The sequence below is a fragment of the Myotis brandtii genome, unplaced genomic scaffold, assembly GCF_000412655.1.
Source record: "Myotis brandtii unplaced genomic scaffold, ASM41265v1 scaffold253, whole genome shotgun sequence".
NCBI lineage: Eukaryota > Metazoa > Chordata > Mammalia > Chiroptera > Vespertilionidae > Myotis > Myotis brandtii.
Window position 1 is genome coordinate 1,660,264 of NW_005359590.1, and position 13,252 is coordinate 1,673,515.

The 13,252-nt window shown below is 37.0% G+C and overlaps 1 pseudogene; it reads left to right on the forward strand.

Annotated features, from left to right (window-relative positions):
• The window catches only part of LOC102262696, a 50,207-nt pseudogene that overhangs the window by 2,743 nt on the left and 34,212 nt on the right, over positions 1-13,252 (forward strand).

Genomic DNA, 13,252 nt, shown 5'->3' on the forward strand with positions numbered 1-13,252 from the left:
GGGCGGCGGCCCCACCTCCGCGCACTAGCTCCTCACTTCCGCCCTCGCGGGCCGATCTGCTCATGCGCAAGACCGCGCGGCAGGACGCACGCGCGCCTAGTGGACCCTCAATGTGCGGGAAGCGCGCCCGTCCCTAGTGCGCATGACAGAAAAGCGGTCTCTGCTTTCCGTCCGAGGTGCCCCAGTGTTGCTGGGCAGGAAAAAAAGGACAGGGGGCGTGGCGTAGAAAGTGGGCGGGGCGTCGGAGAGGAAGGCTTTTCAAAGTAACGCGTCGGGATTTGGCGCCAACTGATTGTCATTTCATACCTACACTACCGTAGTTTCTGATTAAATGCCCTTCAGAGTTTTCATTTGTTTCCTTTGGGGAAATTTTTGTGGTAAAGCTAATGGATGTATATGTGAGTCAGAATATTGGTTTACTTCGGGGGGATTATAAACTGGAACTGTGCACACGGGAACCTATTAAGTACCCTTTATATTCTATGTCTTAATCTGAACATTAGTTACATGGGCATACACAAACGTAAAAAGCCAATCGAGCTGTACATGTTAAGATTAGTGCACTTTGGGATGTATGCTATCCTGCAGTTTTTTTAATGCAATAATCACAAAGATGCTAGATCAGAAATCAAAAGAGAACAAATACAAATGCAAATCAAAACGTACACTCTTTAGATTCTATAGTTTAGAAAGTATTAATCAGTCAAATGAAAATGGTTGCCATTACACCTCTCACCTCACATTCTCTCCTAAGCTCACTCCAATTGGCCACTTCCCCAACCCTCCACTGAAAGGCCCTTTCTAGGACACTGGTGATCTGCATGTTAATAAAGCCCTAGTTTCTTCTCAGTAGCCACCTTACTTGACTGCCAGCAGCAATTTACAATCACCACACCCTCTATGAAACGCCTTCTTGTCTCCCCTGCTGTGGTGCCTCGCTTACTTTTTTGTTGTTGTTCCTTCTGAAACTTCTTGGCTGAAACTCTTCTACTTGACTGCCTTTGGCTTGTTGTATGATGCTGTACTGGTCCCCTCCTTTCCTTTATATCCACACACTCCTTCAGATAACCTCAATCTTGTTTTTAAAAGCCATCAAAATGCCTGTTGTTCCAGCCCTGACCCTTCTGGGAACATTGGGCATATAAATTCAACTCTTTGCTGGACATATTTTGAGTATCTAATAGACAGCTCACACATAACATGACCCAAAAATAAAATTCTTGATTCTCCCTCTTCTAGTTTTCCATCTCTGTAAAAGGTTCCGAATTCTATCTGGTTGCTCAAGACAAAAATTTACATTTTAGTTCTTTATTGCTCTCTCGCTTCTCTCCTTCCTTATGTGCTCCATCAGCAAGTTCCATGAGCTCTATCTCTAAAACATATCCTGAGTCTGACCACTTATTTCCTTTCCCACAGCTAACACCCTAATCCAGGGGTCCTCAAACTACGGCCCGCGGGCCACATGCAAATACAAATATTGTATTTGTTCCCGTTTTGTTTTTTTACTTCAAAATAAGATATGTGCAGTGTGCATAGGAATTTGTTCATAGTTTTTTTTTTTAACTATAGTCCGGCCCTCCAACGGTCTGAGGGACAGTGAACTGGCCCTCTGTTTAAAAAGTTTGAGGACCCCTGCCCTAATCCATGGTTCTATTGTCTCTTGCCTGGATTATAGTAACAAATTCCCTGTGTCCTCTCTTGAGTTTCTAAATATGATCAAGCCATTTCTCCTTAAAACCCTCCAAGTGCTTCCCACTGCACATAAAATCAAATCCATGCTCCTTAAAGTTAGGTCTTTGATCCATTTTGATTTAATTTTTATATATAGTGTCAGATTGAGGTTCCAACTTCATTCTGTTGCATGTGGACATCTAGTTGTCCCAACACAATTTGTTGCAGTCTTCTTTCAGCATTGCATGGTCTTAGCACCCTTGTCACAAATCAACTGTTTACAAATGTAGAAAGTTTGGTCCCCCCCTCCCCTCTGAATCTTCAGTTCTGTTCTTTTGATCTATACCTGGTATGTCCTCTGATGTCAATACCACACTGTCTTCATTACTGTAGTTTAGAAATCCAACTATGTTCTTTTTCAAGATTGTTTTAGCTACTCTGAGACCCTTGAATTTCCATATAAATTTTTATTTATTTATTTTAAAATATATTTTTATTGATTTCAGAGAGGAAGGGAGAGGGAGGGAGAGAATTATTGATTAGCTGCCTCCTGCACGCCCCCCCGCCCCATTGGGGATTGAGCCTGCAACCCAGGCATGTAACCTTGACCGGAATTGAACCCGGGACCCTTCAGTCCACAGGCCAAGGCTCCATCCACTGAGCCAAATTGACTAGGGATCCATATCAATTTTTAAATCACCTTGTCAATTTCTATAAAAAAGCAAACTGGGATTTTGCGAGAGACTACATTGAATCTATAGATCAATTTGTGGAGTATTGCCCTTTTAGCAATATTAAACCTTTCAGTCCATTACCATAGGATGTTTTTCCATTTATTTAAAATTTTCAGCAATATTTTATAGTTTTCAGATTATAAGTTTTGCACTTCTTGTCTTTTTCCTGTTCTTAGAGGTAAAGGATTCAGTCTTTCATCACTAAGTATGAAATGAGTGTAGGGTTTTTCATTAATGCCCTTTCTAGTATTGAGAAAATTCCCTTCTGTTCTGAGGTGGTTGTGTATGTTTTTCATGAAGGAATGTTGAATTTTGTTGCATGCTTTTTCTGCATTTATTGAGATGATCATGTGGTTTCTGTCCTTTGATCTATTGATATGGTATATTATATTAATTTTTGGATGACAACCCAAAATTCCTGATATAAATCCCACTTACATTCCTGAAATAAATCCCACTTAGTTATGGTGTTTAGTTCTTTTCATATATTGTTAGATTCAGTTTGCTAGTATTTTGTTTAGGATTTTTAACATCAATATCTATAAGAAAGATGGGTCTGTAGTTTTATTTTCTTATGATGTCTTTGTCTGATTTTGATATCAGGATAATACTGGCCTCGTAGAATGAGCTGGGAAGTGTTCCCTCCTTTTCTAATTTTTGGAAGTGTTTGTGAAGAATTTCTATTAATTCTTTAAGTGGTCGAATTCTGCAATGAAGTCGTCTGGGCCTGAGGGGTTTTTTTTGTTTGTTTGTTTTTTTTGTGGGTAGTTTTTAAATTACGAGTCCAATTTCTTGTTATAAATCTATTCAGATTTTCTTTCTTTGTGAGTCAGTTTTGATAATTTGTGTCCATTTCATCTAAGTTATCTAATTTATTGGCCTACAGTTTTTCATAGTATTTCTTTATAATTATTTTAATAGCTGTAAGGTCAATAGCAATATCTCTTGTTTCATTCCTAGTTTTAGTAATGTGAGTCTTTTTTCTTGGTCAGTTTTGCTAAATATTTATCACTTTTGTTTCTCTTTTTAAGAAACAAACTTTTAGCATCCTTGGTTTTCTCTATTTTTTTTAAAAAAAAGTTCTCTTTCATTATTTCCCTCCTTTTGTATACTTTGGATTTAGTTTGCTTCCCATTTCCACCCAAAGTATTTTAAAGTGGAAAAATAGGTTACTGATTTGACATGTTCCTTTTTGTTTTTTAATGCATTGAATCTCTAAGTTTCCTTCTAAGACTGCTTTAGCTAAGTCCCATAACTTTTGTTATGTCATTTCATCTCTGTCAAAGTTTTTACCAATTTATCTTGTATGCCCTCTTTGTCCATTGGTTATTTAGAAATGTGTTGTTCATTTCCACATATTTGTGAATTTCCAAAAAAATTTTCTGTAATTTCTAATTTCACTATATTTTTATCAAAAAGCATACTGTCTGTGATTTCAATTCTCTCTAATTTGTTGAGATTTGTCTTATGGCCTAGCATATGGTCTCTTCCACAGAATGTTCCAGCCCTTGAGAAGAATTTGCATTCTTCTGTTGTTGATCAGAGTGCTCTATAAATGTCTGTGTTAGGTCTAGGTGGTGTATAGTGTGGTACAAGTGTTCTAATTCTTACTAATGTGTCTGAGTGTTCTATCCATTATTGAAAGTTGGATATGGAAGTCTCCAACTATTACTGTTGAATTGTCTAATTCTTTTTTTGATTCTGACAGTTGGTGTTTCATGTATTTTGAGGCTCTGTTGTATATATATATTTAGAATAGTTATATATTTCTGGTGGATGGACTATTTTATTATAAAATGTCCCTCTTTATATCTAGTAATATTTTCTTGTTCTATTTTTTCTGATATTAGTATAGCCACGTGTTGTGACTTTGTAAAATTAATACACACACACACACACACACACACACACACACACACACACAAGGTTATTAGAGCCCTGGGTGTCACACGGTTAGCCAAAGTTCAATAGAAGACCACAAGGAAAATTGCAATAGAAAAGTTTATTACTCACAAGTCCTGGAGGAAGTGCACAACATGTCTTGTGGTCCGTGCAGGGAGGTCAAGGCAGGGTGCAGGAATAGAGAGTAGCATGACCTGGATCAAATGTCTTTATTAGAGTCAGTGAGTAGGATGCTTTGGGGTAAAGCCAGAATTGCCAGTTTAAACCAGAAGGAGCACGGTTTGGGTAAGCTTCACAGAAGTCTTATCTAAAGGGCACACAAAGTGAAGGCCTTAGGAGGAGAGAGGGAGACTGTTTATCACAAGGGCCTTTGGTGGAGTCAGATCAGGAATTTACATTTACTTGTGACTCTGTGTGCTGTTATCTAGGACATGTGCTCCTGGGGGGGCCTAGTGTCAACTCAAGGCCCCTGCAGGTTGCTTGGCCACACAAAATGGATGCCAAGGCAGCAATATTATGGAGTAGCTCAGCTAAACTCCCTGACAACTATATTCTCTGTGAGATAATGTCCTCAAATGGTCTCATGGCTCTTTAAGCCAAGATTGGGAAGACTAATTAGTCTCCTTTCCCATCTGGATGCAGAAAGGCAAAAGTAAAGATCATTCTAAATTTGTGAGGTTGGCTTTAAATTTTAATTTTAAAGAAGCTTATTAAATGTTTTATAATGTTCTTGTTCATGCATAACAGGTTTAAATCTAGCCAAAGAAAATTCTAAGTGTTCAAAGTCATACCATGTGAAACTCTAAATTGAATACACAAAAATTTGGCCTTCTGAGGAGTTACTAGTTACTGATATAATTAGTTGGCACATTACAGGGGATTTATAGCTTAATATTAACTTGATATATGTTATTGCAATTGTCTAAACGGCACAAGGGAAGCTAAAGCTATAAACACTATGCCTAAATTCTGAAGTCTCATCTATTTCCGGAGGATAAAGAGAAGAGTGTTTAATTCGTATTAAAGTCTCTGATACAAGTAGCAACTCTTACCACACAGATGGTTCAAGGCATAGAAGGCATAACAAATGATGCAGAATCAGGACAATTAGAAATGCTTTAATTGGACCAGGACCGTGATGGTTATCTGAGCACACCAGAGATGTCACTTAACAGCTCCATTTTAATGATAACTTTAATGGTGGCTAAGAACCTGGTTCTGGAGTTGGACAGACCAGCATTTCCAATTTTGATTGCACTACCTACTTACTCTCTAATTTTCCGTTTCCTCATCTGTTGTATAGAAAAGATAGCTCCACCTCAAAGGTTTGCTGTAAGCATTAAATGAGTTAATATACACAAAACAATTCTTTCTGTTAGACCATGTCATTTCCCAGATCAAAATCCTCCAGTGGCTTCCCATGAGATTTATAAATCCAACTGGTCTACCAGATCCTGGCCTACCTACTAACTCAGCCACCATTTGATATAGTACTACTACTCCTGCCTCCACCACCACCACCACCACCTAACCTAACTACCACTCTGACATTGTTTCTTCTCACGGTCTCCCTTCCTTACAGCACCTCATCCACTGGCCTCCTTTATACTCAAACATGCTAAGCCCTCTCCTACCTCAGGGCTTTTGCACTTGCTGTCACTCTGCCTGGAACATTCTTTCCCTATGTTTTCATGGATCATTTACCCATGAAAACCTAAATGTTACCTCCTGAGCGACCTTTCCTGACCATTCCTTTTATTCTTTTATCCTTCTTTATTTTTTATTTGTAGCACTTATTACTACTTGACATTATATTATATATTTGTTTGAATGTGCTGACTACTATGGGTCTCCTTCATTAGAATGTTAGTTCCATGAGGATGTGGAGGAAGAAGGAACTTTCCTCTATTCTTTTAGGTTCTTTCCGCTGGTGTAGTCATTAAAGTGACATGAGACAGAGTAACACCAGATAATAACCAAATTGAATACATGCATATGCATGGGAACCCCACATACATGAAAGAGAGACCCCAGGGACAGAAAGTTAAAATGAGATACATGTGGCATTCTGAACTAAGGGTGAGGTAAGGTGTCTTGGGGCTTCAAAGAATCATTGCAGGGCAGTAAGAAGAGCAAATGTTCAGTAATTGGAAGTTTCGCTGCTTTATAGATAGGTCATAAAAAGTTATTTCTGGTGATAACTCTTATTACAGACAAGGCCCCTTATTAAATTCTTTATAAAAAGTTATTTCTGGTGATAACTCTTATTACAGACAAGGCCCCTTATTAAATTCTGTAAGGGGGAGGTGACACTTTCTCCTGAGACTGCAAGGTCTTGATTGCCTTCAGCTCAAAATAATTCACATGCCAAGTGGCACATATGAGGAAGCCTTTTCTGAGCCTTAACAAGGACTGTATCTCAATTACCACCTTTTTCTTAGTGCTTAGAAGAATGTCTGGCTTGTAGTACTTGCTTCATACATGTTTGTTTAAAAATTAAAAACGAATGAACAGTACTCAGGACATTGCTTGACACAAGGGAGTTCTAAAAATCTTCACTGACTTCAACTTCATCGTCATCAACTTCTTTCCCAGTATCCCCTGACCACTCCAATATCTCACATCGATGTATGTGGTACTTTACAGTTTTCAAATTCTTGTGTCATATGAGAGAGTACATGATAATACTTTAAAAGCAAAGCTGTGATGGTGTAAGTAGAGTTGGGATTGCTTTGACAGGTAATGAAACTGTTAAGTGCAAGGGGAGGATTCTTCTCCTACAAGTGACTTTTTTTCCCCAGATGGCCCTGCCTTAAAATTCGTCTTTTCCCACCAACTAAGTAGTCTTTTCCTCAGTGATACTTTCCGAAGAGTTGTCATGTGATTTAGAACACACTCACCTCAGAGAGAGTGTAACGTAAATCAGATGCCAACAGTTCACAAGGAGGAGTGAGATATAAACTATTAACAATCATAAATATGTGTGTGAGTTAAGTTAAAAGTCTAATAGACTTTAAGAAGTTCGCATTCTCTAGCAAGGGTTTGGTCATATTCATAAAATAGCTAGTGAAAGAATCCTTTAAAGATAGGTTCTGATGAAAATTGTAGTTAGGAATCTGATATCTACTGGGACAAGGGATGGAGTAAAGGGGGCACCAGCCCTTAGAAAACATTGCCTTAGCAAGAAACAACTCCGGACAAGTTACATGTTTCCAGCTGTTTCTGCAATTTCACGATCTTCGTTATTCTGTTATTTGAATTTCTGCCATTCTTTTAAAGTCAAGATCCTGACCATATATTTTACTTTCTTATTCTTTTAATATTTAATATCTATCAGATATATGCCTCTAATGCTCAGTGTTCAAGGAATATCCAATGCAGAACATTTATAACAGTTAAATAATATCAATGGCCTTAATAAATAATCATGATTTGTGCCTGGCCAGCATGGCTCAGTGGTTGAGGGTCTAACTATGAACCAGGAGGTCACGGTTATTTGGTTATCTGATTCCCAGTCAGGGCACATGCCCAGGTTGCAGGCTTGATCCCCAGTGGAGGGGAGAGTGGGGCCGTGCAGAAGACAGCTAATCAATGATGCTTTTTCATCATTGATGTTTCTATCTTTCTCTCCCTCTCCCTTCCTCTCTGAAATCAATAAAAATATATTTTTAATTAAATAAATAATCATAATTTGTTGTAGTTTTTTTTTCAAATACAGGCTTACTATTATAATTCAATGTAGGATTATTAGAAAGAATCTTCAAAATTAACTCTGTGCTAGCTATGATTATTCCTATTTCCAGACAAGTTGAGTATTAATACAACCTTTCCTTTCTAATTTTTTTCAATCTGACTGACAGTTATTAAATAAGCAGCCCTCAGGGAAAACCATGTCTTATAAACTGGCCATTTTAAATTCATTTAAAACACGACTCTTCAAAGAGTCTTTAGTGGGTGAGCAGTGCCCTGGATCTCTCTGGGCCAAACTTTGAGGCAGAGGATCCCATTATATGACTCTCCAACTTTTGAAGTTCTCCTATGAGGTTAGTAATTTCTTCCACACACTCACTGTCCTATCTGTCTACCCACACTGTCCCTAGCAAGTCAGATCCCACGCAGAGCTGCTTGTCTATATAGTACCCTTATATAAATTAGGAAAAGGCAGTTTCCTCCCTACAGGGGACCTGATTTGGTAGCAAAAATGGCCAGAGCATAGGCTTTGCCCATAGAACACAGGCAGAATTGGAGCCCCACTTGCCCCTTGGCGGGAGGCCCTAGAGTACTGTGGCAGGAGCTGAAGTCTGTTCCTTCTGTGCTGCTCACAGGCTGTCCACATCTCTACTCTCATCCTGGGAGGTGACTACCTGCTAAGTCAAATGGAGTAGAATAAGTCTTTATTGAGGAGCAGTCTAGCACAGTGGGGACTACACAGCAAAGTGCAGAAGAGTGAGCATCCTAAAGTCAGATGTCCTGGCCTTGAGTCCTGCCTCTACCAATTAATAACCTGAGACTAGGCAAGTTATGCAAGTTTTCTGTGCCCCAGTCGGGGTAAGAACATGTTTATTTTATTATTATTATTCTTTAAGCTAAATATACTAGTATATGTTTCACATAAGAGTGATAATTCACTGGGCAAAAGAAGCAAGAAGGGTCCTCTAGACAGAGAGGACAAAGGCAGGGTCTATGTAATAGGTTCTGTAAGGCCTATATGAATTAATATATGTAAATGTTTAATATGTATGCAATACACATTATTTATTAATATAGGTTAGACCAAAAACCCTAGGAAGACTGTTCAAATAGTGCCTCCTCATGCAGTTATGAGCAATTGGATAAAAGTACAGTTCATGTAAGAATGCTTCACTTTCATGCCTTCTACCAACCCTTTCTGGAGTCAGAGACTGGCAGACTGCATTAAAATCATTCAGCAAGCATTTGAACACTTTCTGTGCACAGAGGTAGACGAAAACACTTAAAAAGACAACTCTCACCCCCAAAGCATTCTCCCTAATTTCAAAAAGTCAATCAAAATAAGAAAATGATATTAATTGTCAAACAAATGTGACCATATCAGGACACATGGCGTAGACCTTCTAGTTTACTAGAATGGACTCATGCTCTAGAGATAGATCATCTTTGAATCCAGGCTCACTTACTTATTGAGCATGCCCAGGTGGGTGAGCTCAAGTTATAGTTACTTAATTTCCATGAGATTTAGTAGGTAACATGAGGGAGAAAAAGTTTCAAGGCTTATTGTAAGGATTAAGATAATAACAGAACAAAAGGGGTCTGGCACATAGGAGGTAATTATTTAATGGTAGCTTTCGTCTTTATCAATATTTTCTATCATCATCATCATCTAAATTCCATTGTAAAAATCTGTGATGGCTCCTAATATTCCACAAGTTGAAGTTCAGATACATCAAATTCCAGGCCTTTGAGAAGTCAGCCCCATCTATCTTCCTATCCACTCTTTTCACCATGAACCTTACAGTCCAAACACATGGAACTACTTGCAGCTTCCAGAACCTGCTATCACATAGACCCTGCCTTTGTCCTCTCTGTCTAGAGGACCCTTCTTGCTTCTTTTGCCCAGTGAATTATCACTCTTATGTAAAACATATATATTTAGCTTAAAGAATAATAATGAAATAAACATGTTCTTACCCCCCCCCCCAGGTTAAGAAACATAAACAGAAGGCCGTTATACTCAATATATTTTTTTAAAATCAGCATCTGTGATTTGTATTTTTAAAGTATAAGAAATAAAATCCTTACGTTTATGGATCACCTTTGCCATGAAAAATCAAGGAACTTAATTGTGGCCTAAAAGCCAAAATGACTCCTTGTCACTGCAGAGATGCTACTAGAAATTAAAATATTCTAATACAATTTGATCGGTATAATATTATAGAGAAAAACATTTAAATATTTTAAATGTAAGCAGTTTTTTCTATGATGTTTGCTTCTTTTGAAAACCCACAGCACGGTTCCTTTGTTTAAAATAAATATGGTGGGTTATTATTACTATTACTGCTATTACTATCATTGGGGGCGGGGGCATGTCTTTTTATGTTTCTCTTGACTGGTCAGAAGGAGCCACTAGGTGGCAGAGGATGCTTCTTGTGATTATAATAAGAAAGCCTTTTTAAAATTGTCGGTGTGAAACAAGTTTTGGAAAACATAAAAAGCGTCACACTATAGACTTCATAGGTTAGCATATAGCACTAGTAACCCATGGCCCTGCAATCAGAAATTTTTGCCTGTTGGCTATATTGTAGTAACAACCACAGCAATAGTATCAAAACCACACTTATTGAGTGATGGCTGTGTACCAGACACCAGACTAAGGGGTGTCCACACCTTATGCTGTTTAATCCTCACAGCAGTCAGAGGAGACAAACACTGTTAATCTCCTTTTTGCAGAAGAAAAAGCTGGGTTTTGAAGAGAAGAAACAATGTGCATAGTAGTAGAGGCCAGATTCAAATGAGGTCTGTCAGATTTCATAGCCTGAGGGATTAAGAACTTCACTCTAAAGATTCTCAGAACTGGGAGAATATTTCATTTTTTTGTAGGATTAACCACTCTGTGATATAATTAGGTTTAGACATGTATTGACTTTAGGTATTTTCAATATTGTAGATCTGTGTTAATATCTGAGCTTAATCCTTAAAGACTTTATGAAATAAAGAGTTTGTTAAGGACTTTACATGCGTGTAGGCACAAGCCCTTATCTCTTTTCACATTTAGTGGCCATTTGAACCCAATTTCTAATAATCATATTTAATCTATTCCCTCAAAATCTCCTTTCCATTATGCCTGTAGGCCAAAAAAAGGCAATTTATTAATGAAGGCCAGTTTTCCACAGTTTTTGTAGATCCTTAAGCCAAAAATTTATAAGTTCCCTGCAAGTGTTATTGACAAGAACTATACTATAATCGTCTCAATGTATAGGTATATATATATGTGTGTGTATATATATATATATGTAAAATCAAATGACAGTTATTTAAAAGTTAGTTTTGCAATGTAATGTGCTCATCTTCAGAAAACTACAGCCTATTCTAAAGCCTCAAGCTGACAGAAGGTATCCATTATAGCAAAGAGGCATTTTTCTTTATTTCCTAAGAAACATTTAATAAATACCTTAAAGATATAATAGGGAAATTATGAAACTATGGAGACAATATTGGTTAATGTTAAGCTTTGTGCCAATATGTGACTTTTATAAATCTGTAATGGGGCAGCGATTATGTAGAAATTTCATAGGACTGCGTGACTCATAGGAAAGTTCACAGGGCTGGGCCTCCTTTAATTGGAAAAATTTTACTTAGTGTCTTTATCCTTGTGTTTCCTTTCTGTTTTTCCTCTTTGGAAAAAAAAAGTTGAGAGCCTACACAAATGTTATTTAAATAAACAAAGAGTGTCTTCAAATCTTCATATTCCTGGATATGAAGGTGGGACTGATGACTGAATGAAGGAAACTTAAATCTCATATGCTATTACTTGCTATGTTATGACCTTATCCTCAAATCAGAATGATGAGATCTTACACTGCATTCATATCATGCTTTACAGTTTAGAAGGTGCTTTCAAAAACATTAGCGTTTTTAACTGTTAGAACCATTCTTTGAAATAGGGAAGGGAAAGAAGTGAGCATATCAGAATGGCCGTTGATAGTTTATTGGAGGTTGGTAGTTTGTTGGATGTTAAATGTCTTACATATTTGTATTATTATTTAAGCTAGAATTTAGTGGATTTTTTATTTTTTTTCATTATAAAGATCTACCAATTATAAAAGGTAATACCCTTTTATTTGGTTTCCTTTTAAGTATTCAAACTTTCATGTTTTATTGGCACTTTTAAAATGTACAATCATACTAGACATTTAAGTTAGACCAATATAATGTATATCATTAAGAACTTTTCAAAAAAATGAAAATAAATACGTAAAACTTTAAAGAATCCAATTTCTTAGGAATTTGGGAAAAAGAGTTGCTGCATACTGATTGTAAATTTTACTGGCAAGTAACTTTTTAATATTAGTTTTTAAGCTAAAGAAATAAAAGTATGTTGGAGATTAGCAGTTTAAGGCTATTTACTGTCACTTTATTGATTCACTGATTTTTCATAAGTGGTTTACTGGCTCCTTTTCACTTTTTTAATAAAGAAGTTATATTTACCTATAACAATTTTGAGAGGCTTCTTATGTCAACAGAAATTTCTTCCAGTTTTGCAATTTAAAATATTATGCATTTAGATTATAATTATCTGGTATAATATTACTTTAGCCTACTTATTGCCTCTAGTTGTTGCTGAATATTCATTTCCATCCATTCACTGTTTAGGAAGAGATTATTGCCTGTATTTTTATGTTGTGCATGATTTGCATATGAATTTTTATGCAATGAAATTACTAAAAGTCAGACATTTTACATATTTATCCCCTTCCCTGAATTTCTATAACACCTTCTGTTTTCCTATTAAAAATAGCTATTTTTGACTTACCTAATAAGCATCAAGAGGCATTGTTCCATTGCAAATAGTAGTATAGATTTAACAAAAAGAGGGCAGCATTGGCAAAGGCACTAGGGTAAAATTTTTATATTGTATAAAATTGCTTCCCCTTTGCTATTATACTAAAGTAAGTAAGGCTGGTTGCTATGACAATCAAATCTCAAAATGTCAATGGCTTAACACAATAGAAGTTTATTTTTTGCTCTCATGTAAAGTCTGATGAGGAGGATGTGGGTTCGAGAATAGCCTCCAATGTGGTCAGTCATTCAGGGAACTTGTCCCCACTATCTGCTAGGACCTCAGACTTCTCTGCTGGATTGTCTGCTGGCAAGTAGGAACTAAGGAGGTATGGAAGATCTCATCAAAAGTTTGTATGATAGGCCTGGAAATGGTCAACATCCTTCTGTCCTTGTTCCATGGGCCATAA